The 24,436-nt window shown below is 48.4% G+C and overlaps 1 protein-coding gene across 9 annotated transcripts in view; it reads left to right on the forward strand.

The window, feature by feature from the left end:
* The window catches only part of KCNA6 (potassium voltage-gated channel subfamily A member 6), a 43,251-nt gene that overhangs the window by 5,717 nt on the left and 13,098 nt on the right, over nucleotides 1–24,436 (forward strand). For 2 of the 9 annotated variants that reach the window (XM_082349993.1, XM_082349997.1), the window contains exon 2: nucleotides 3,371–10,481. The exons of 1 other annotated variant lie outside the window; for it this stretch is intronic. The gene's annotated coding sequence lies outside the window, so the exon portion shown is untranslated. Of the gene's footprint in view, nucleotides 1–1,341; nucleotides 10,482–17,863; nucleotides 17,987–24,436 lie in introns of those variants that run through there. 6 more of the 9 variants (XM_082349995.1, XM_082349994.1, XM_082349991.1 and 3 more) reach the window with 6 other exon arrangements.

Here is a 24,436-nt window from a genome sequence, read left to right on the forward strand (position 1 = left end):
TGTGGGATCTAGTTCCCCGACCAGGGATTGAACCCAAGCCTCCTGCACTGGAAGCATAGAGTCTTACCCACTGGACCACCAGGGAAGCACCCCCCATCCCCTTCTAATCACCCCCTTTTCTCTGTATTTACCCCTTCCGTCTTCTATTCAGTGTCACTCTCTCTGCCTTTTGTTCTCACATCTCTGATTTTCCCCCATCTGCTGTTTGAATCTCTTCTTCCTCCTCTGTGTATCTTTCTCTCTGTCTCTCTCTTACATTCTCAGGGGCTGGGAGCACCTTGGGGCATTTCAGCTGAGATTGCCCTTTGGACTGTAAGACGGCTGTGACCTAGGGTGTTTGCTCAGAAGGTTGTTCTCCAGCTGGAGGACCCCCTTTTCCCTGTCATCTTGGTACAGCATCCTTTCCTAGGGTACTCACCTCTGTGGGCAGAGTCCTGAGCTTCTGGAGCAAGGTGAGATTGCTGTGGGTTTAGGAGATGTCTCGGACAAAATTTCTTGAATCTGCAAGGATAAAATAGAGAAGGAGAGAGAGAGAGAGAGAGAAGGAACCTGAGAGCAATACATTTCAGAGAAATACTTTGAAATGGCCTTAAGAAGGGTCCCCCAACCTTAAGAAGCTTACAGAAAGGTTCAAGACAATGGCACAGTGGAAAAAGTGAAATAAACACAGAAGAGAGGGCTTAGGAGGAAGGCATAGAGTGGAATTAGACTAGAAAAAGTCTTAATTCAAGGGCGACCTTCTGACTGCCCTTAATTCACTCCAAGGGTCTCAGAGCTGTCTCTCTTGTCCACTGAAGGCAGAAGAAAAGCAAAGGACATAAATGTCAGTGGTGCAAGGTGCGGGGGACACTCCTTGGCATGATGGGTTAAGATTCACCAACCGGTCCGTAGGGAGGCTCGTGCATCTCCTTGCTGGAGGTCGTGTAGGCTGAGTCCCACCTGCATCAGGATACCAGGCAGCTTTTGGAGGGTAAGGGACATTTTCTAAAAGAGGATTGTGGGGACAGTTGTACAGCTCTATAAGGCAACCCAAAAACGTCACTGAATTGTTAAAAAAAAAAGTGACATGAGACTAATAACCTCAGAGTTTCACCTCTTGTCTGGGAGATGATTTGGTTTTATAAATCTAGAGGTTAAGCCTCTCTAAAGATGGACCAGACTGCATATTCAGGATGGAGTGACAGTTTTTTTTCTCTGCCACACGGGGACACTTCAGAGCTTTCATGCAGTTGCTGCCAGCTCCTCCCTTCCAGTGCCAAGAACTGTTTGTTTTCTTTTGTCTTGAATTTTGACAATGAAACCTTTGTGGGACTGACATGCCCCTTTCTTTTTGCTCTGAAGACAGGCCAAGCCATTCCTGGTCCGTGCAGAGCCTGCTTAGCATGTACTGAACTAGGATAAGCACGTTGGATGTGACTCATTCATGACAGAGGATGAAGGCAATGAACTCGCCTCCCCCCCCCCCCCCCCCCCCCCCGCCAAGGGGTTTCTACTTTGCTGGCAAAAGAGAAACAATCAAAACCTCACAGACAAACGCAGAAATCTCCACCTTATCTCTGTACCTGGCAACTCAGAATTCCTTAAGAAATTACACAGGAGTCAAGGTGTTTTTCTCCTGGCCTGGTCCCCACCCTCCAGCCGCTGATGGGGCCCCGCAGGCTGTGGTGCTTCCAGGAAACAGAAGAAGTAGGGGTGAGAGTCTTCCCTTAGCTCGTCCTCCTCCAAGGGTGCTCATGGGATGTCATTCCTCTCTCTCGCTCTCTCTTTTTTAAAAAAATATTTATTTATGTATTTGGCTGAGCCAGGTCTTCGTTGCGGCACGCACGTGGGATCTAGTTCTCTGACCCGGGATCGAACCCGGGGCCCTTGCGCTGGGAACGCGGAGCCTTAGCCACTGGCCCACCAGGGACGTCCCTGTCTTTCCTCTCTTGCTCTTACTTGCCTTCCGCTCGCTAATCCCTTCCTTCACCACGACCCCCCGACCCCCGCCCTGGCTGCTTTTCCTCACATGACACGTTCCGGTCCTGCTGTTTATCATGCCTTCTCTCCGCTGGCCGAGGCCTCGCTTTTGGCAGTGTTTTGTCCCCCGGCATCTCTCCAGAAATGCCAGGAGAGATTTCCAGGGAACACCGTCCTCCCGGGACAATCTGGCTGGGACCACCGGGCCGGCTCTGATTGGTTTTGACTGTGCGTTATTGCCCCGGGAAGCAAAGTTTGGTCTAATTCTAGCTTGTCAAGGTCACTTAGGGAAGGACAAGAAATCCATTCTTTAAACCAGAAGATTTCCTCTCTCCATCCCACTTGACTCCGGGCTGCCCCGGGGTGCGCGGCTCTCTTGGACCAGAGTCAGACTGGAGCCTAGGGCTTTTCGGGAAAGGGGACCTCTGGATGCAGACCACTGGGCATGAGGACAGATGGGCTCTTAGCTCTCGTGTTACCATGTCTCCCGATGAACCACTTTCCTGTTCTGGGCTCGAGGTCCTTGTGGGGTTGGAGAGGGTCATTTCTTTCCCTTCCTCTTGCTCTGAACTCCTAGAGAAAGGCATTGATACCACCCCTTGGTCCCATATATTTTTAAAAATTTTTATTGGAGTCTAGTTTATTTACAATGTTGTGTTAGTTTCAGGTGTACAGGAAAGTGAATCAGTTATACATATACATAGATCCACTCTTTTTTAGATTCTTTTCCCATATAGGTCATCACAGAGTACTGAGTAGAGTTCCCTGTGCTATGCAGCAGGTCCTCATTAGTTATCTTGGTCACCATCCCCTTGGTTCCCTAAAGAAGGAGTGGAAACCTCTCAGCACTTGGGAAAGGTTATCCAAAACAAGTGACTGCTCGTTCCCAGAACAAGTGACTGCTCGTTCCCAGAACAAGAGAGAAAAAAGAGGCAGACACCCTAGTAAGTGCCATCAAGACTGGTCTCACCTAACCTATTGGGGGCCTAGCCCTGATGGGGTTTATGACAATTTTTTAAAAATGTATTTTATTGAAGTAGAGTTCCTTTACCATGTTGGGTTAATTTCTGCTGCACAGCAAAGTGAGTCAGTTATACATATCTAGATATTCTTTTTCATATTCTTTTCCATTATGGTTTATCTATGACAATTTTTTCTTCTTTTTGAGCACACCTCCGACCTCATCCTTGCTACTGTGGAGGGGCTTTTCCTTTAGTCTGTCCCGCGCCTGGCGGACACTCTTTGCCCGGCCCTAGAAACATCCTGGAGCCTTAAGCGGCCTCTGTCACAGGTGCAGGGAACGCAGACAGACCCCGGCTCTTTGGCGAGAGTGAAACCAACATCTCCAAGGAGCCTGCAGCCGTGCTGTCTGCGGCGCTGCTATTTTTGACACGCTTGCTCTCGCTCCCAGGACTTGACAACCGTGGTTTCCAGGAGACAGACAAACCCGCTCTTGGCAGCAGAGACATTGTGCTTTGGAAAAAAAAACACAGGAAGACAGTCCCGCGGCCAGGAGGGGCCGGGACCATGCCTTCTTTCTCCTCCCGGAGGCTGGCACCGGCCAGCGACGTTGTGGATCTGAGGCTGCGGTGCCACCTCCTCCGGGGAATCCATCCTCTCCCGTGGGAGTGGTCCTGACAGGAATGAGAATGGCGCCATTCATTTAAAGAAGCATCTCGAACACGTTCAGTCCTTTCAGACATCGTGTCATGTAACAGAGGTTGGGAGCCTGGACTCTGGAGCCAGATCGTCTGGGTTCAAATTCCACCTCTGCCACTCACGTGCTGGGTGATGTAGACCAAGTTCTGAAACCTTCTGTGCCTCAGTTTCCTTCTCTGTAAAATGGGGGCATAATGGAGCCAGTCTCACAGGGCTGTTTTGAGGGTTAGATGAGTTAATATGGGTACAATGTTTATGTAATATGTGACACCATGTAACCCTATGTACACAGTGTGATAGGCAACCATCTGTGAGCACGACCCAGAGGTTGGTATCATGATCAATGCTGTTATCCTTCAACAACTAAATGCAGTGGGAAGGCTAGGCATTGTTTTCCTCTTTGGCAGATCAGACAGTTGAGGCTCAGAGGGCAGGTTCAAGGGCATCCGGCTTCCTTGTGGTCCATCGCCCTCAGGGGAGATGTAATGAACAGAACGCAGTAAGGGTCTGATTGGTACTAAACAAGAAGAGAGAATGAATTCGTGGTTCCTAAATGTGTACATAGGCTGTTTTTTGTTTGTTTGTTTGTTGTTTTTTTCTTGGCCGTGCCGTGCGACATGTGGGATCTTAGTTCCCTGACCAGGGATTGAACCTGGGCCCCCTGCACTGGAAACGCGAAGTCTTAACCACTGGACCACCAGGGAAGTCCCCCATAGGCTTTTATTTACATGCCAGTTTGTCTTTGTGATGGAAAACCAGCAAGCATCCTATGCTCTTTTCTTCCTGGGGCTCTGAAGGCACGGAGCTGCATCTACATCTTTGTAGAGGGCCTTGCCTCACTCCATCACTGCTCTCCTCCCCTCACGTTTTAGCATCCTCGGCGGGTCACTCTCCTACAGCCTTCCTCACACACTTCCTCCCATCCTCCTCCTTGGGACAAATGCAGGGTCTCACGGTTAATCCTCGGGACGGACCCCGGAGGTTGGACCCGGCTGAGTTTTCATCCATTGCTCTAGCGGCTTTCAAAATCCCGCTTCCCCCGGTCCTCGCCCTCAGCATCCCTCTTTCATGTCCCACTGCGCCCTTTCCCCTTTGCCGGTGGGGTACCCGCTGACATTGCTCGGCTGTTTTCCAGCTGCCCTGTCTTCCTTTCAGGCAGAGGGTACAGGAGACCCCGGAGTCGGAAGACGCCGCTTCCCTGACTCCCGTGGGTCTCCCTTTGCTTCCGCTGTGGCTGAAGGGCCGCTGCTGCACTGGGGGTCCTGACTCGGGCCAGAACGCCATACGCACCCTCAGCTCATTCCCACAGCCACCGCAGTGTCCCGTGGGACACTGCCTTCCCCATCCTGAATTCAGAGCTGCCTTGCTTTTGGAGTCAGAGAACTTGGGTCTGAATCACTGTCTGTTAGCTGCACCTCGTTTAAACCTCTCCAGTCTTCTGCTTCGCCATCTGCAAAATAAGGAAGCAGATTCCACTTGCCCCACTTGGTTGTCACGAGGCTGCAAGGGAAAGGGTTTAGCAGGCCAGACGCTCTCAGCAGAGCCCCGTTCTCCCCTCTGCCAGGCAGCAGAGGGGGCCTCAGTGACACTGACCAGCAACCTGGGGTGACCAGCCACCTGCAACTCAAAGAAAGGGGGTCCCAGTTGACTGCAGTTTTATTCCCTGAAACCAACATTGAAATGAAATATGACATAAAAATAGACTCAGGATAGCAAGATTTTTAACTAGAAGGCTCTTTTCCTAAAGGATTCACAGCACAATCTCTTTAAATAAATTGCACTTAAGACATCACTTAATATAGAGAAAGTAATCTGAATATGTCTTGTAAGAATATGGTGGATATACCGGTAATCTTTTTTGTTGGTTTCCAACCAAATACGATGCAGAGTCTCACTCAACCCCGTCCCATGAGCACCGGCATATTGGGTAGGGCAGTATCCAGGGTCACAGATGGACAGATGAGAGAGCTGGGAGGGGTCATAAACGCCCCCCTTCATGAAGGAGGGGTCTGATGCGGACAAGAGGAGTGACTGACCTATGGTCACACAGGCAATCGGGGCAGAGCTGAGCCCAGAACTCAATGTTTTCTGACTGCAATGCAAGTATATTTTTCTATGGAAAATGGAAACCTAAGGATTATTTAAACATTAAAAAAAAAAACTGTATTCATTTCCCACCCAACCAAACTCCTCAGCAGGGCTGTCCAGGAGGACATGGAATGAGTGCGTTTGAATTTCATCTCTCTCCCCTGACTTTCCAGGGGGCAGAGGCAGCAGGCCAAGCTAAGAAATCCTTAATCAGACAACCAGCTCCTGGATTTTGAAGGAAGGACCTTCAAGTGTTACCCTAGTGCGGACCAAAGGTACTTTTGCACAGGGAAAAAGAGGTTTGTGTACAGTCTCTGGCATCTAATCTCACTGAGGCAGAGGTTCCTTAACCTTTTAGGGCTTCACTTTTTCTGTTAAATTTAGTGACAGAGCTGTAGGAAACCGTCTTAGATTAGAAACCAGGAAAGCTGGAGGTTATTTGAGACTTCTGTATTCTATAGAGGAAGGAAGGAATACAGAAGGTTGGCCTCTTACCCAGCAGTGCCGACTTCTGATGCCCTGGGAAACAGAAATCCTCTTCTAGGCTCTTCTCTGCCTTTTGTTGCCCTGGGAGAGAAAGAGAAGTTAACTGTTGGGTTACAGATCACTTATAAATCACAGGACTAGGGGCAGGAAGAACCAAGTTTCCAGAGGCCAGGGTAGCTGAGCCATAAATCAGACGGATGCTCGCCGGCTGCTTTAAGGCAATTTGGCATCGCTGGGAAGAGACAAAAGTCTGGTGTGCTGGGGAAAAAAGCTTGTGGCCCGTGCAGGACTGCTCTCTGCTTTAGAGGACGGGTCATGCTAAATGTGTGTGCGGCATTCCAGACAGCTATTGCAAAGCGCCTAACCTGAGACTCTGCAGGTTACTCCTGACCAGATGTCCTAAGTCGGTAATGTGTGGGCCAAATATGATGAGACACTAAGAAATATTGGACATGACAATTACATTTCCATAAAGGTGGGAAGAATAAAAAAATGAAACAAAATACAGGGAAAGTTGGAAGATTTCACATGCAGACCTGGATATTTGTTTTCTTCTGAAAAACAACAGGTCTGGTCTCCTTGGTCCTGTGTTTCAGTTTTTCAACCTCAGTCCCTTTGGAAGGGCCGGGTGCTCTTGCCAGGTGCCTACGGAGGCTGGGGCCCCTGTCGCTTGCACTGTGCCCACAGCCTTGGGTTCCTTGTAGGAGGAAGACATCTCCCTATGTGTGCATTTCCACCGCAGGTTGGAACATCAGAGACGGAACGGGTGCCCTGTGCAGGGACAGGTGCCAGCCGGCCTCCTTCATCTGGTGACCGGTGAACTCTGGCGTGTGTGGCCGCTCTCGGAAGCCCTCCTGTGGGATCGCGTTGCACTGAGTCACAGCGGACTGTTAGGTGGGGGCGGGAGGAGGGTGGTTGTCAGACACAGACAGTGGGGATGGAGGCGAGGGCTGGCAGCGAGAGAGGAGACAGTCACAGCTCCAGACGAGAGACAGTCATGTGGCTGCAGGAGGGCAGGGGGCCTCGGAGCGATCAAGAATACACTAAGGCAACGTATAAATACAACACGGCCTCTGTCCCCTGGGGCTCTCTGCCATCACCCTTGTGTAGGCGCTCAGCACCCGATGTTAGAATTATTGCAATAAAACCATTCAATCTGGAAGAAAAAAAAGTTATGTGCTCTGTCCAATTACGTAAGTAGGGAGATGTGTGAAACAATTAAGGATTTCCGTCTAAAATGAGAAAAATGAGAAAAAGGCAAACTGCAGTGTTTAGATATTTCCGATTTGAAAATGACTTCCTGACGTCAGATAACGAGGCGTCCCCCATGCCTGCTGGCTGGGACTGGAGAGAATTGAGAGCAGGCATTCCTAAAGTGGGACCACGTGGCTTTCCTGGGTCATCATAGGCCCCGCAGCACGGGCTCTGCATCTGTCAGCTGTCTGCGACATCACGACCCCACGGTCAGCCCCAGATCCCTTCTTGCCCCTCTTCTGAGATTCTTCCCAGCGAGTTTCAGCTCCCAGGGGAATGCTCACGTCTGTGAGATTTACTAGCTGAAAGTTAAATAATTGTAGAGTTGGAATCATGTCCAACATTATCGCTTTGGGAGACAGATAAGAAAGTCTCTCCTCTTTTCATTGCTTTATGTGTATAATTTCATTACAGTATTTCAGGGCTAGAATTCAAGTGGAGAGTCTCAAAAGCATTCTGAGTTACAGTCAGCCCCAAATCCTCAGGATTCCAAGAGAGGGGTAGATTTCACGGTGGTCATCCCTCACTGGGGACAGCTTTCACTGCTGAAAACCCAAGTTTAAAAGGATGCTGTAACCCTTTTCCTTCCCCTTCCCCCCAAATACTTACCGTTTCCAGGAGTGTGGGAAAAATGAAATCAGGTTAGGCCTAAAGGAAATCCATCATGGCCTTCCATCTTAATGCTTGTCTGCCTCACTTTTTCCAATAGACTCACTTCTAAAGTTGCTGTTTTTGCCATGAGTGTGTGTGTGCGCGCAGGCACACACGTATAAAAATAATAGACTCGGGGCTTCCATGGTGGTGCAGTGGTTAAGAATCCGCCTGCCATAGAAGGGGACATGGGTTCAAGCCCTGGTCCGGGAAGATCCCACACGCCACGGAGCAACTAAGCCCATGCACCAAACTACTGAGCCTGCGCTCTAGAACCCTCGAGCCACAACTAGTGAGCCCACATGCCACAACTACTGAAGCTCTTGAGCCTAGAGCCTGTGCTCTGCAACAAGAGAAGCCACCAAAATAAGAAGCCCGCGCATCGCAACAAAGAGTCGCCCCCGCTCGCCAAAACTAGAGAAATGTCGCGCACAGCAACGAAGACCCAACGCAACCAAAAATAAAAATAATAAAATTAAAAAAAATAGACTCACTTCCTATCAGAGGTGTTTTCAATAGAAGGGGGCCTTTTCACATTAAAAAAAAAATCACAATATAGCTAAATTTACATGAGAATACCTAGTCTGCAGAAAAATGAACCTCAACTAGTTTGTGGCATACTTCCTACCATCCTAATTCCTTCCTGCAGTGGTGGGAAAAGGAATGCTCTGGTATTAGAAAGGGTGGGGATCGCTGACCAGATCTGAGAAAGAAAGAGCCCTTCTGTGCGTTAGCAGAAGTAGGGTATATTTTTCAAAATGTATGTTCAAAAGTGAGAACTCTAAGAGACTCTTTACCGTTTTCCTCTCTTTCTCACTGCATTTTGGCTCTCGAGGTACTGAGTCTGCCAGCGTGCAGCACTGCATTTTGCGTGCCTATCGCCGTGTCAGGAGAGGCGGGATGGGAGCGCTGACACAGTTCTGAGCCCCCAGTTTCTCTTGTTTTCTCTAACCAAGTAGGAAGCGGGGATGTCAGCCAACCTGGGAGTCCGCACCCACTGCTGCCACCACCCTCCGGTTGTGCAGCTCTGTGGCCTTGGGGACTTTGGGAACCTCTCTGAGCTTTGGTTTCCTTCTCTGTAAAATCGGACCGTGAATGTGGTAGCATCCCTCAGGGTGGCTGGTAGAATTTCATGAGATAGTGCTAACCAAGGTGCATCACACAGCTTGGCATGTAGCAAGCATCCAATCAGAGAGCGTTATTATTTCCATGGTCTCTTTCTTCTTTCCCTTGTTCAGTGGGGTGCTGAGGCAGCAACAAGCCTCTGAAAATTGTCCAACCTTTAGAACCAGCGGAAACCACTCAAAGCTTTCGTAAATCAGTCCTTTGGGAGATATATAATAGTTTCTCTCACTTTGCAGATTTAGACTTCCTGACCTAACCCTGACCACGATTCAGCTATTCAATCATCAGATACTTGGCTGTCACAGAGGTGACTCACGTAAAGGGGCTTAATGCCATGTTAGACTTGAAAACTGCTTCCATGCCAAAAAAGCCAGCGAAAGAGAATATCCAAGGATTCTGATAAATTCCTTTAAAAAGAACATAAGCAATGAGGCGACTTACCCGTTCAGAATCCCTGGGAGCAGTGGGAACTTCCAACTCACTTAGGAATTAACTGAACGTGTGAGTGAGTGTGGGAAGATCGTGTATCTCAGCTCGTTACTTGCCTGGCTTCTGGGCCCAGGTGGATGCTTCCCTGAGCGCCCAGCAGCTCATAAATATGCCTTTAGTGAAGTGTTTGGGGTCGAGCGACGTTCTTCTTTGGAATTACAACACAAGCAGGTGGAAAATATGACTCAGTTTACAGAGAATGTATTTTTTTTACACACAGCATTTCAGGAGTGTGTTTAATTTACAGGGAAGTCAGCTGAACTCATTTCATGATGAATAAGTAGAGAGTAAGACAAAATGACATGGAATAATTGAGCAGGAAGAGACTTCCAAAAGTTAGGGAATCCACTACTCTGCCCTGAATTCGAGTGAGTTCTTAATTATCCCAGGCCTCTTCTGAAACATCCCCAAAGAGGATCCATAACCTAGACCCCCTCAAGGACATGTGTTTGAGCTTCGCAACCTTTGTTGTCGGGATGTTTTTCTCCTATCTCAGTTACACATCTCCTGTGGTACTTTAAACTTCCTTCCTCCCATTTTGTCTTCTACTGAAATGAATACAGCCCATATTACCTAGAATAGCATCTTTTGTCACTTCCTCACGCTGTGATCTGTAGAGCACTAGTCTTTAATGACATTCCCATGGGAAAAGACTCCCTGGGCACTACGTCTGTTTCAGAAATGCTGCCTCTTGGAGATACACAAGGCATATGTGCAGATTAAAGGCTCTGAGAAGTCCTGCAGCAAATAAACCTATTTCACTTCTTAAACCAGTACTGTTTAAATTGTTTTTTTTACTACGGAAGCTCCACCTCTTTTGTGGCAGCGGGGGGACTTCTATTCATGTCCCACAAAAACTGTAATCCAAGGAATATATTTTGAGAAACTCAGAGATCTAAAACTCCTGGTGATGTATTGGAGTCTATGAAACCTCAGCCCTTAAAGGTTTTCTCAAATGGACTGTTGGGTAGCTTCTTATCAACCCTCTTAAAGTTTTCCACACTCCTCTTGAGTTTGTGAAGAGGCTTATAGAATCAGTGATCCGATAAGGCTCTGAATAATGTGGAAGAAGACATTCTCTCCCCTGCTGACCTTCTTCTTAAGTAGAAGTCTTTGAGAAAAATAACTGTGAGAGTGGTTCTTGTTTGTTAGATTTGGAGTTTCTGTTCTACTTTGCCTGCAAGTGTCCATACTTCAGATACACTTCGCCAGATGGATGACTGACTTAACAGTGCTGTCTTATGGTGCTAGCAGCCCGATTTCCATGCATGTTGTTAACCAAACCAAAGATTAGGACATACATTTCTTTTTTTTTTCCAAATGATGTCTCTGTGCACAACTGACCCTATGAGGTGGCCATCATTATCCCCATTTTACAGATGAGGAAACCGAGGCTCAGAGAGGTGAAGTAACTTGCCTACAATCCCACAGCTAGGAAGTGAAGGAGACAAGATTTATACTCAGGGCTTAGTGCCTGGCATAACGAAGACTCAGAAAATGTCTCCTTCTCTGCATAATGCTTCCAACATGCAGCAGGCACCCTGGAAAGATCCTGAGTTTTTTCAGGAAGAGGAAAAGGCCTTTGCCTGTGGTAGGAAGTCATGAGTTCAGGTCCCAGCTCTTCTAGGACATGCATTTCTATTCACAAGCACTCTTCCAACTAAACCAGGCCTTTTAATGGAAACTTCCAAGTATAGCCTTTACTACTTATCCTATTTACGAAATCTTATTCGCCATCAAAGCAAGACATAAAGAAACACTAGCAGTGAGCTCTAAATAACCAGGGTTAGAGTCTTCTCTTCCATTTTCCTAAATACCGTTTTCAAGTTCGACACACTCTTGCTGTCTCCTGAGGCACTGCAGGCGTTGGTCCCTCCCAGTTGGACTGGGTTCCCCCGGTGCTGGCGTGTTCAGTCCTCTGGGAAGCTCTTTCTGCTGGGCGTTCTTTGTTCCCGAGGAATCCTTACCTCTGACTCATCTCTGCTCATCCCAGGAGAGGTCTGATGCCCTCGTCTGCTCCTCTACCAGCCGGTCCAGGATGAGATTCTTCCATGTTTTCCCTTCCGTGCTCAGAGGCAAAAGGAAAGAGGCTATGGTTGCTCTTGACCTGCTGTCGCCTTTGTATCTGCTCCTTCTCTGGACAGCTTGGGCTGTGAGGAGGAGTTTCTGATGACTGATTGTTTCTTTCATCTTTAAATGCACCAAGAGTCAGAACAAGTGGATTGTGGGGAAGGCGGGAATCATTTAATTCTGGGTCTGTCACTAACTTGCTGTGACCCTGAGCAAGCTGCCCGCCTGGCACTGGGCTGGTATTAGCTGTTGGTATTATTCTGTGTCCTGGTGTCTTCATCTGCATAGTGAGGTGGTTGCATTAGACAATTTTTGAGCTTTTGCTTGAAAATTCTATGGTTGCTCAAGCCTGTTCATTAAATGTACAGCTGGTTCCCTCCATAACTTGGCAAACTTTATTGCTTGGCTTTTACCACCAGAGTGATCTTTTAAAAAGAGAGCTGGAGTTAACTTAAAATTTCAACTTTATACAGAATTATTTAATTTCAGAGTTTATCTACTCCAGTCTCTTATTTTACAAGATCAGAACTTAACACTTAAAAATATACTGAGCAGATTATAGCAAACTTTTGAAAGCAATGTCTTAATTTTTTATGTGATACCAAGTATGATAAATCTCTTCCCTCTGCTTTTCTCTTACTTTTTCTCTCTCCCTCTTCCCTCCTTCCCTCCCTTCTTTCCTATTTTTCTTAGATGAAGTCTATCTTAGTTATTCAGTGATTTCCAGATCTTTTAAATTTCAAAGTATCAAATAAACATTCCTCGGTGTTGGCTGTGTCAGCACCTTGGCTTTATGACTGGAAAAACATTGGGCACAGAGATACGCTTCTATATTATGGAAAAGCAGGGGATGCAGACCAGCAGGGCTGCCGACCTATATCCTCTGGGCCTCTGGCTCCCCAGTTGAAGAGGGAGCCTGTAGAAAAGACAAAGCAAAGAAAAGTTGGTACAATTCTCTGGTATCTTCAAAGTAGAAGCTGGCTCTTTCCATTTCTGGGAAACCCCAAGGGCAGGTGTTGGATTGCATGCTGGGATGGTCCCACTGAGCTGTGCAGTGGTTCTGAATAGTAAGACCTGTCCAGCTCTGCCCCAGGAGCTGGGGCTGCACATCGGGGCCAGGGTCCCCCCTGAGCTGGGTCCCAGTCCTGCATGGGCGCATCAGGTCCTGGTGCCTTTTGGTGTTTGTTCATCATCTTCATCCATTTAGTCTCCTTTCCTACTGCTGGTGTAGCCTGACGAAGCAGCAGAACCCTGGCCGCGGATAGAGAAAGCCCATGTGGGCTCCGAGTATACTGTCTGACCTTGAGCAAATGGCTTGAAACAAACATTTTATTGACTGACTTTAAAAATAGTATCTGCTCATTATGGAAAATTAGTACAATTCAGAAAAATATAAGGAAGAAAATGAAAGTATCCCTAATCCCACAACCAGAGACTTTCAGTGTCGGTATTTTACTGGGTTTTTCTTCCAGACTAGCTCTGTCTCTGCATCTGTATCTCTGTTGAGACCATTTTGTGTTTCATTAAAAAAACCCCTCCATGTTATGTCTCTAATTTTCTCATGCAATTATTTTTTAAATAAATTTATTTATTTATTTTTGGCTGCATTGGGTCTTCGTTGCTGCCCATGGGCTTTCTCTACTTGTGGCGAGTGGGGGCTACTCTTTGTTGCGGTGTGCGGGCTTCTCATTGCGGTGGTTTCTCTTGTTGCTGAGCACGGGCTCTACAGCGCAGGCTCAGTAGTTGTGACCCACGGGCTCTAGACCGCAGGCTCAGTAGTTGTGGCGCACGGGCTTAGTTGCTCCGCGGCATGTGGGATCTTCCTGGACCAGGGCTCGAACCCGTGTCCCCTACATTGGCAGGCGGATTCTTAACCACTGCGCCACCAGGGAAGTCCCTCTCATGCAATTATTATATAACCATCACATAGGTGCACCATCATTTAGGTAACCTATCCCTTACTGTGGGACATTCAGGTTGTTTTCTAGCTTTTTGTTCTAAATGATGCTACAGTGAACATTTTCCCTATAGATAAGTGTTCACATTTATGACTGTCTCCTTAGGTTGTGTTCCTACAAGGGTCAAGCGGTATGAATAAATGGAGCAAATTATTTTCTTGGCCTCAGCTTCCTCACCTATCATAAAACAACAACAGAAACAACGATAATTAAGAGCAGCAGACACGTCCCCAGCGCAGTGTGTGCAGCCGCATTTCTATGAGCTTCGCGTGTGCTGACTCAGTCGCTCTCCGGCAGCGCTGTGAGCATCCCCAGCCCAGGGGAGCCACTGGTCCAGGATCGCTAGAAAGTGGGGGGGTAGGATTGCACCCCAGGCAGTCTGGCTCCAGCATCCTTGCTCTCAGCCGTGATGCTAATACTGCCCCCGTGAGATGGGGAACGATCCCCAGGGCGCCATTGGTCCTAAGGTCATCTGCATCACGTGATTCTACACCAGCCACGTCCCCAAGTAGCACGGTTGCCGGGTGTGAGTCCCCCGCTACTTGAATCCTCTTCACCCCTGCATTTGTGTGCATTTGTGTGTGTGTGTGTATGTGTGTGTGCGCACACGCTTCTATGACCTTAGGAATGGAACAGAGCCATCAGAGAGAGTGTGGAGCAGAAAAGCCTGGACATCTATCGACAAAACAATAAAACCCTGCTAATGGGTGTTATTATTACGGATAACTCATCATGGTGTCCTCCTTTCCTTAAGGTTCTCAGCCTTTATGGCTGGGACATTTGTCACGTTATAATTGGGCTGTCATCCCAGTGGAGCAGGCATGGATTGGGATGTGCTGTCTAGCACGACCCTGTCCCAGAAACACGTCTGTACACATGCCTCGAGGAGGGCACGTCCCCTCCCAGAGCAGCTCCGCCCACGCTGTCTAGAGCAGCGTGATACCCACGGGTGTGATTATTCATCCTGCAGGGAAGGAGGGAATCGACAGACTTATCATAGAATGAGGGTCCAGGCGGCCTTATTGCGTGTTCAATACAGAGATTGCCTGTCTTCCCGGAAATTCTGATGCAGGAGATCTGGGAGAAGCCGAGGATCAGCCTCTCTAATACGTGTGCACTACGTGATGATCTTCAGGAAGCCTGGGGAGGTCTTAGGTGGTGGGTCTCCACCTTGCCAGGGCTTCAGAATCACCTGAGAAACTTTTTAAAAAGTATCACTTCCTGCCCCCTCTGCTGTCTTAACCCCTTCCTGCTCCAGCCCAGTTTGAATCATTGATCTAGGATGGGGTCTAGGAGCAACATTTTTTACAAAGCTTCTCAAGAGATCGTAGGGTATAGCCACAGTGGGGGACCGCTAGTCTAAGAGGTGCTGGCGATAATGATTTACACCTTCACATTTAAGTGCCCTTGACATTTTACAAAGTTTTTTCACAACTGAACTTCACAACAGTCCACTAAGGTCAGTAGAGCGGGCATTTTTATAACTTTCCGTGGCCCACAGAGGTTTACTGAGTTGGCCAAGGTTGCACAGCTTCTCCCTCAGTCACAGTGGAGGTTCGCTGCCCAGCCCAGGCCAGTCCTGCCAGGCCCTTTGGGAAAGGGCAGCCTCCCCTCCCCGAGGATCTTCCAGGAGAGAATCATCTCAGCCTCCACCAGCTGCCTCTCTAGCGTGGAGGCTCTTTCTTTTCATTCTCATCTGAATCCCTTCTACCGCAGCCCCTCTTCCTCCTCAGAAAGCCTCCTCATGAAATGTGCCAACACATCTTGTTCGCAAGCTCCACCCCACGTGACAGATAATGGCCCCGAGGGACACAGGGGTCTGACCGCCAGCCCCAGACCTAGCCCTTCACGGCTGATCCTCTGCATTAGCGCTTGGCAGGAGTGAGCAGATCCACCTCCAGCACAGCAGCTGCCCAGGGCCCCCCTTTGCTTCTCCCTAGCTGTCACCTCCCATCCCAGTTCCCCCTTCACCACCAGAGCTTCTCTCCTGCACCCACTCCCTTCCCATCCCGCCCCCAGAACAGCCTTCAGGCCCACCTGAGTCCTTCCTGTGAGCCCCTGCCGTGGTGGGTCTCCTCTCTGGACATCCGGGTTGGACTGGCACTTAACATGGTGGGCCAGGGAGAGGAAGACAGAAGCAGGTACCTGCAAGTGCCTGCTGCCATCCTCCGCCCAGCACACCAGCTATTGGCTCAAACTCTCCCCCGACTCAAAGCAACGACCTCTGTTTCTCGTTCCTCTTCCTCTCCTTGTTCAAACCTTTTCCCTCGCGCAGGCTGTACCCTGGACCGGCTCCCAGGGACTGCAGGCTCTCTGTGTCAGAATCCTGCCTCCTCGGTCCCTGGGATGCGGGGAGGGGGGCGGGGCGGGCAGGAGGCGGGGTTTGGCTTCTGGGCGCTGCAGGCTGCAGTGGTGCCCTGGAGGAGGAGGTGCAGGTGCAGGTCCCCTCCTTCCTTTCACCTGCTCCGCAGCCTTGCGACACGTGACACCACCACCTGGCAGACGCCCTCGGAGTGCCCTTCTTTCTCTCTCCCCCGCCTGCCCACCGCAGGTTAATTGCTTTGGAGGGTTGGTGTGGAGGGTCAATTAATGTCCTCACGACTTTTGATCCCCAAGGACCAACTTTCAGGAAAGGCATGTCCTCTGCTCTCAAGGCCGGGCCCCCGCTCTGCCCTGCTGCTCTTATACAACAACTCTGTGCAGCTTTTTCTGCCAGGAGAGAGGAGAGAGGATTTGGAAAGAGGGAGGAGGTGTATGACGGGCTCTCCTTTCCCAAAACGAAGCAAAGGTGTAGTTTCCCAGAGCCTGGAGTGTCTGGCTTGGTGAATCTTTACCGTTCTGGTTGGGTGTCATCAGAGAGAATGGTTATTAGTGGGTCCAAGGGCCCCTCACTGTTACCCCCCTGAGCCTCTTTCCAGGAAGCCGTGAGTTGAGACAGAAGGCCCTAGTTTGGTCTGGGCTAGTCTCTCGGTGGAAGAGATAGAAAACCTCCCAGCCATGAGAGCTGGAAGGGTTCTGATCCATCATCCAGCTTCCCTTTCTCATTTTTTTTTAAAACATCTTTATTGGAGTATAATTGCTTTACAATGTTGTGTTAGTTTCTGCTGTATAACAAAGTGAATCAGCTATACATATACATATATCCCCATATCTCTTCCCTCTTGCGTCTCCCTCCCACCCTCCCTATCCCACCCCTCTAGGTGGTCACAAAGCACCGAGCTGATCTCCCTGTGCTATGTGGCTGCTTCCCACTAGCTATCTATTTTACATTTGGTAGTGTATATAAGTCCCTGCCACTCTCTCACTTCATCCCAGCTTACCCTTCCCCCTCCCAGTGTCCTCAAGTCCACTCTCTACATCTGTGTCTTTATTCCTGTCCTGCCCCTAGGTTCTTCAGAACCATTTTTTGTTTTTTTTTTAGATTCCATATATATGTGTTAGCATACGGTATTTGTTTTTCTCTTTCTGACTTACTTCACTCTGCATGACAGACTCTAGGTCCATCTACCGCACTACAAATAACTCAATTTCGTTTCTTTTTATGGCTGAGTAATATTCCATTGTATATATGTGCCACATCTTCTTTATCCATTCCTCTGCCGATGGACACTTAGGTTGTTTCCATGTCCTGGCTATTGTAAACAGAGCTGCAATGAATATTGTGGTACATGACTCTTTTTGAATTACGTTTTTCCCAGGGTATATGCCCAGTAGTGGGATTGCTGGATCGTATGGTAATCCTATTTTTAGTTTTTTGAGGAACCTCCATACTGTTCTCCATAGTGGCTGTATCAATTTACATTCCCACCAACAGTGCAGGAGGGTTCCCTTTTCTCCACACCCTCTCCAGCATTTATTGTTTGTACATTTTTTGATGATGGCCATTCTGACTGGTGTGAGGTGACACCTCATTGTAGTTTTGATTTGCATTTCTCTAATGATTAGTGACGGTGAGCATCCTTTCATGTGTTTGTTGGCCCTCTGTATATCTTCTTTGGAGAAATGTCTATTGAGGTCCAGAGATATTACTTGATCAGCCCAAGGCCACATGGCTTTGGTGGCTACTTTGTAACAGAGCTGGGTCTGAAGTCTAAAGTGTTAACTCACTTTCTCTCTTACCTAAGACACAATGCCTCTACAACGAATCTCCTCTGAAAGCGTGCGATAGCTCCGACTCTGAGGAGTCATAGTCGCCTGGCGCCGTGTGAGGGCTTCGTGGGGAGAGCACGGATGCAGCCTCAGACCTGGTAGGTTCAAATCCTGCCTCTCCTACTCACTAGCGTTGAGGTCTCGGGCACCTTCTTTCTCTCTTGGGACCTGGTGCTCTCCAGCTATAACATGGGGATCATTGCACTTATTTTATAGAACTACCGTGAGGGTTTTCTAATGGAGATAAGATATATTTAGCACATAATCATTGCTCAATAAAAGAAAGAAGTGTCCTTGGGCAAAATAAATAATACTTGCCCTCTTCCCCTGGGTTCTAATTCTGAAGCTGGTTTGGTTTGGGGATTGTTTAATGCCTTCATGCTTGCGGTTGGGAGCAGAGAACGGGGGAGGGGTGGCCTTCTTTTTGTCTCCTCTCCAGGCCCCGAGGGAGATGGCCCTGCAGAGAGCTGGGCGTCACCCTGCAGCCTGTGGTCATGCCTCTCAGGCCCAAGCAGCCCAGACATAGAGGGAGATGAGACAGACCTTGGCAACTCAAAAGAAGCAGGGACTTCCCTTACTTTCTCTCTAGGCTTGTGAAATCCATTCAGCCTACAATCCAACCTTTGTTAAAGTCCTAACTCTGTGACCCCGCCCCAGGCTGGCAGTAAGCCCCCCGGGTAAGAGGAAGTAAAGGGCACAGGGATGAACAGGTAGATAGACATTCTTCAGCCCCGGTCACTTCTGAGGTCATGGGCATTGGCTGGATGACCCCTGAAACTCTTCTGAGGGTGGCTACAGGGGACAATGGCTTGTGCCAGGTCTGCCTTGTGACCTCATAGAATGAACCTTTCTTGGCCCTGCACTGAGAAAGCTCTTCTTTTGTTGTGTGTCCTTCATGCCCTAAAGCACCACATCTGAGCTCAATTCCTGGTCATTCACCTCTTCCCACAACGGATCCCTATGGAACATCCATCTTTCCAGGGTCAGATAGGATCCTGCTTCTCTCTACCTCCCTTCATATCCCCATCTCTCTAAACCCCAAACCTCCTTCAAGGACCACCTAGCGCTTACCCTACTTCCTTCATGAAGCCTTCACAGGGACGGGTCCACTCACTGTGTCCTTAGTGGAGGTGACCTTGTATTGCTACGCACGTCTTCATGTTCAAATCCCTTCTACAAAAGCACAGGCCATCAGCCCCTCACCTCAAAGAGCCTCGTTGAAAAGTATGTCTTAAGTTCAACTGGCCTATAATTTCATTGAGGGCAGGGGCCTTGTCTCGTCTTTTCCTCACAACACTATATCAGGGAGCGATTGGCTGCATATAACAGTGGCATTTAAAAGCAAAAAAACAAAGAACATTTATCGTCTCATAGAACTTGGAGTTTTGAGGAGGGAGGGCTATTGCTCTGTAACTACCTTCAAAACTTAGGGGTTGAAACATTAGCCACTATTTTTAGCTCCTAATTCAGCAGTTCAGCAGGTTAGGCTGGGCTCAGCCAGGCAGATCTTCTGGTCCCGCCTGACCCGCGCTCCTCCTGCCGCTGTGGTCAGCTCTGCTTCACCAGGTGGCTCTGCTTTGGGGGGATTGGCTGGCTATTGGCCAGGGAGCCTGAGCTCTCTGTGCCTGTCTTTCCCATCCCTCTAGCGGGTGGTCTGGGCTTTTTCTCATGGTGGACGCAGGGGCCCAAGAGCAAGAGTGGGAGCATCAAGCCTTCTTGAGATCAAGGTTCGGAATTGGGGCATTACTTCTGCTGCGTACTATTGGTTATTGGCTTGGCCAAAAAGTTCGTTTGGGTTTTTCCGTAAGATGTTAACAAATCACTAGGCCAGCCCAGACTCAAGAAATGGGGAAATAGACTCTGCCTTGTGGTGGGAGGAGCTTCAATATCACATTGTAAAGGGCAGGGCAGGAAGTTTGAACCACTTCTGCAATCAGCCCCCCGCGGCCATGGTGCAGGGCTCAGGGGGTCCTGCTCTCTGAGGCTCACGTGGCTCCCCCTCACCTCGTGTTCACAGAAGCCTGCAGCAGTTCCAGACATCACATCTTCACACCACCAGGTCCAAAGGCAAGAAGGGAAGAACCTTCCTAAGAATGAGGAAACCTTCCCACCAGCCTCTCTTAGCTGTGGTTCGGACACATGCCCAAACCAATCTTGGCAGAGGTGGGTAAGAGTGCCATGATTGATTTAGGCTCAGCCAGAGTCACCTGTAGAGCTGGACAGGGACCCAACCTCTTTGGAGCATTTGGCTTTTAGAAACTCGAACAAAATTGAGATTCTGGGGGCAAAGATGCAGGGCAGGGGATGGCAGCGGGGCTGGGAATCGGTAGGGTGTGGAGGAAGCACCTTATTCGGTGTCTTGTACCCACTTATTCTTTTTTAACAGACATTTATAATAAGGCTGCGTGAGCCAGGCCCTGGAGAATCGAAGGTGAGCAGAAGTCTAACCTCTTGAGGAAGGAGGTCACAGCACATGCGGACACAAGTAGACGGCGTGCTAAGTGGGGCAGGTAGCGGGACAGGCTGTACATGAGGGCCCGGATCCTGCCTTCTGGCCCCTCTCATCACCCCTGAGCTTTGACTGCGGGACTGACAGGCAAAGACCAATGCAGGAGTCAAGGGACAACTTTATCCGCATCAAAGCAGCCCCCAGATCCTGCAACTCAGGGCTCTGGGGTAAAAGGCTGAGTTGAAACACACAGCTGGGACTGCAGGCAAAGGGGGGTTTCCTATTCCTTCCTACCTTGGAAGCAAAATCTGTGAACAGCTTTCCTGGGAGTGACTTGCAGGAGGGGGAGAGAACAAGACTCTCTCAGTCCACTTTCCCAGCTGGTTTCATGGCGATTGGAATCAGGAATTTAGCCTTCCTTGGAGGCAGGTGCTCCAAGAAGAGTGGAGGAAGAGTGAGGAGTTCTCCTGGTGGCTGGAGGGAGTCAGGAGAGGTTTCCCAGAGAAGTCAATCCATCAGCCAGGCCTTGCAGGGTGAGTAGGAGTTTTCAGGATTGAAAAGAAAATTCTTAATAGAAGGAACGGCTTGAGCAAAGGCAAGGGGACCCAAGAAAAGGAGGATGTGTTCAAGGAACTGGGAGCTTGGGACACACGGGGTGGGGCAAAGGGTGCAGGGGAGGCTGGAGAAAGAGATTGGACTCAGGTGGTGAAGAGCCACGAAGCTGTTAGTAGTTCGATTCATTCTGACGCCCGTGGGAGCAGCAAGAGTTGTCAATCAGAGACAGGACCTGCGCAGATGCTGTTTTGGAATGATCCCAAATGCTGGCTGAAGTGAGGACAGGAGTGGGGACCCTGGCATAGCACGTCGTGGGGAGAGGTGTTAGGAGTGGTCCACCGTAGTCAGGAGGGATGTTTCATCACTGACACTGTTTACCATGGCTGGCACCTGTTTTTGGCCAGTTTTATTATTGTGGACGATGCAATCCTTCATTGCCTGTGTGGGGACAGACCTCTCTCAATGCACTGCCCCTTGTGCTCCTGAGGGAAGGCTCCTGTAGGAAACCAAGTAGAAGAGATTTGGGTCATGTACTGAGCATCTGCTGGGAGCTTTGGATGGATGGGCTGAGTGTGGGCTCTGCGGTTTGGAGGTGGATTTGAAAAGAGCCGTCGTGTTTGGGACGCTGCTGCACCAGGCTGCAGAAACTGTCTGCCTCTAAGAGTTTCTTGAAAGTGGAAGAGGCCCACGTGCTCTTGGAGGATGTGGAGAGAAGGTGGGGTGGCGGTAGGTGTCACCGTCCTACTGACCTCAGGGGCATGGGTCTCACAAACCCCATCTCTTCTGGCCACATTGGCTCCCCTTGACCCTCAGGGAGTAAGAGATGCCTTCCCTCAGGTTGCTGGGAGCAGGTGGGAAGGAACAGCGTCTCTTTTGTTCCTGGAACTTCCTCCATAAAATAGTCAGGTCTGCCAGGAAATCATCAAGGGGAGCCGTCTGACAAGTAGAGTTATTCAGAAGGGAAAGCTTTGCCTGCCAGTCTCCATCCCTCCAGGCTGCTCCAGGGGTCCATCTCCCACCTTTGCTGTCCTGGGGAGCTCTCGAATCACAACATCCACACACCAGAGGCTGCAGGTATTGTCGTGGGTGCTCTCGGTGGAGAGCAGAACCTGGGGACGGCAAGAGCGCTTCCCTTGACCTCTGATCGCTTTGCAGCCTAAATGAAATATGATTCAATGGTTCAGGTGACTCGGTTGCCTCTGAAAAGTGGGAAGCTTTATCTGTCTGCCATTGGCCTGCCTGACTTTGACCAGTCTCACCTATATGTTGTACCTCGGTTTCTTGGGAGGGATGTTGGGTTACTGTGAGAAATAACAAACAAGATGAATTGCATATTGAATGTCATCTCATGGGTAAATGCACATGAACCATTTTATTATATTTTCATATAAGAAATAGAAATGATTTATTGGAAATCTGGTGATAGCTCATGTCCAGCTTAGACAGCGTAAGACAGTGTGCTTATAAAGTGGAAAATTTGCAGTTATCCAGTCAATTTCACCAATGGAGTCAGCTTAGATTAATGCTGTGGAGGTTGCATGATGCTGATGGGCATTTGACACGACTCAAGTGAGCCCCAAACTTGCTCTCAGATCTTGATAGTTTCTGGGAAGTTAGAGGAAAATGGTAGCACCGAGGAGACTTCCTCTACCCACTTTAAATGAGGCTCTATTTGTGAGCTTTTCCTATGCTTGGCTTCAACCAGAGCAATCTGTGGGAAGTTAGACTTTCTGGGGGTTATTTTAGCTCAACTAGTAGTGAACCCAAGCCCAACAAAAGAGTTCTGTCTGTGATGTGAGACCAAAATTCAGAACTCTAAGTCTAGACCAGAAGGTAGTGTGGCGCAGTGGCGGAATGTAGGGTTGGTGTCTTGGTATCCTGGTTCTACCCATCTAGCTGTGTGATTTGGGGTAATTATTTAACCTCGTGGAGCCTCAGATTCCTTATTTGTGAAATAGAGAAAATAATGTCTATCTCAAAGGATGGGTAGGCTTATTCATGAGATAATGTATTTAAAATATCTTGAACACAGGAAGTGATGAATAAAGTATAGTTATTATTTTAATTAGGCTATAGAACTTAGGTGTTGGTGGTTCTATAATTAAATGGGGCCAGTTAGCTTTCTTTTGGTTACAAGAGACTAAAACGCTGGCTCAAACCAATTTAATCAAAAAGGGAAACCTATTAACTCATAAAACTTCATTTAAAATTGGGCTTCCTTTAGCAGGATACCATAGAACAGACCGAAGCGTGGAAGGTTGTAGGGGTCGAATGACTGTTTAGTAGTCATTTAGCAAATGAATTTTACCAAATTTAGCAAGTGAAATTTACCAAATTTAGCAAATGGAAGTACAGGATGCCCATATAATTTAATGAATAGCTCTAACTGCTGAATTTCTGTAATGTATTGAAAAAAGCTGAATATGAGACATTTAGGCTGTCCTGAGAAGGCCAATACAGGAAGCAAGACAAAATCATTAAATATAGGACATGTCCTAAATATACAGGACGCCTAGCAACCCTCCTCTTGTTTAGGGTATTTCCACCCATGAAATTCTACCCATACCTACAAGTAGTGTTTTTAGCTAGTGCTATTAGACTCAGTTAATTTAATTCCTATATCAATTAAACTAACCAGAGCCTGTGCTGGAAAATTCAAGATAAGTCTAAGATCCATAGTATGTTTCTTGAAAATAATAGAATTCTTTCAAAAAATTGGGCTTCAAGTCCAGTATGATCCAGGAGGTAAAATGTTTTCATCCCTTTTAATGTAATTCTGCTGTCCATGTTGACTGTGGTTGGTGGTAAGATGGCTAGTAGCTCCAGACATATCCTCCCAGGTTCTAGCCCAATAAACAGAGTCTTTTATTGACCTGGCAAAATCCATGATCTGATTTTCATTGGTCAGAATTCCACCTCATCCTCTTATCTGGGCAGATTATTAGGCCAGGGGAATGGTATGCTCTGACTGGACATATCTGGGTCACATGCACAGCCTCAGAGCCAGTGCTGGAGTCACTTTCACCCAAAGCCTATGGGCTGAGTGTGGAGTGTGGAGATTGCTTTTCCAGAGGAGAGCTGGTTCTCTGAAAGGAAAAGAAGAGACGGCATAGGTGTTGGGTAACCAAAAATGCAGCAGCCTCCCTCCCCAAACAAACAAACAAACAAAACAGCAAGTATCTATTACATCCAGGTTCTTCTTTGCCGCCCTTTAGCAAGAGAAAAATATCATAGCTTAGGTAAATCAACACCAAACTAGGACAAGGAACATGGCCCTGACTTTAGGTGAGGAATTCCTAAATCCACACCTGGGCTTGCCGCTTCAGATTTTAAGATTATCAAAGAATGCTTTTGCATAATTCTTCTTTTTAGGTTACTGGTTCTTCCCCCCGCCTCCCCACCCGGATTATTAAGATAATGCAGTTGATTCTTGAACGACATGGGTTTGAACTGAATGGGTCCACTTTTACACAGAGTTTTTTCAGGAAGTGCACACTACAGCACACAATCCAAGGCTGGATGAATCCGAGGATATGGAGGCATG

This window comes from Balaenoptera borealis (assembly GCF_965194805.1).
Source record: "Balaenoptera borealis genome assembly, chromosome: 13".
Lineage (NCBI taxonomy): Eukaryota > Metazoa > Chordata > Mammalia > Artiodactyla > Balaenopteridae > Balaenoptera > Balaenoptera borealis.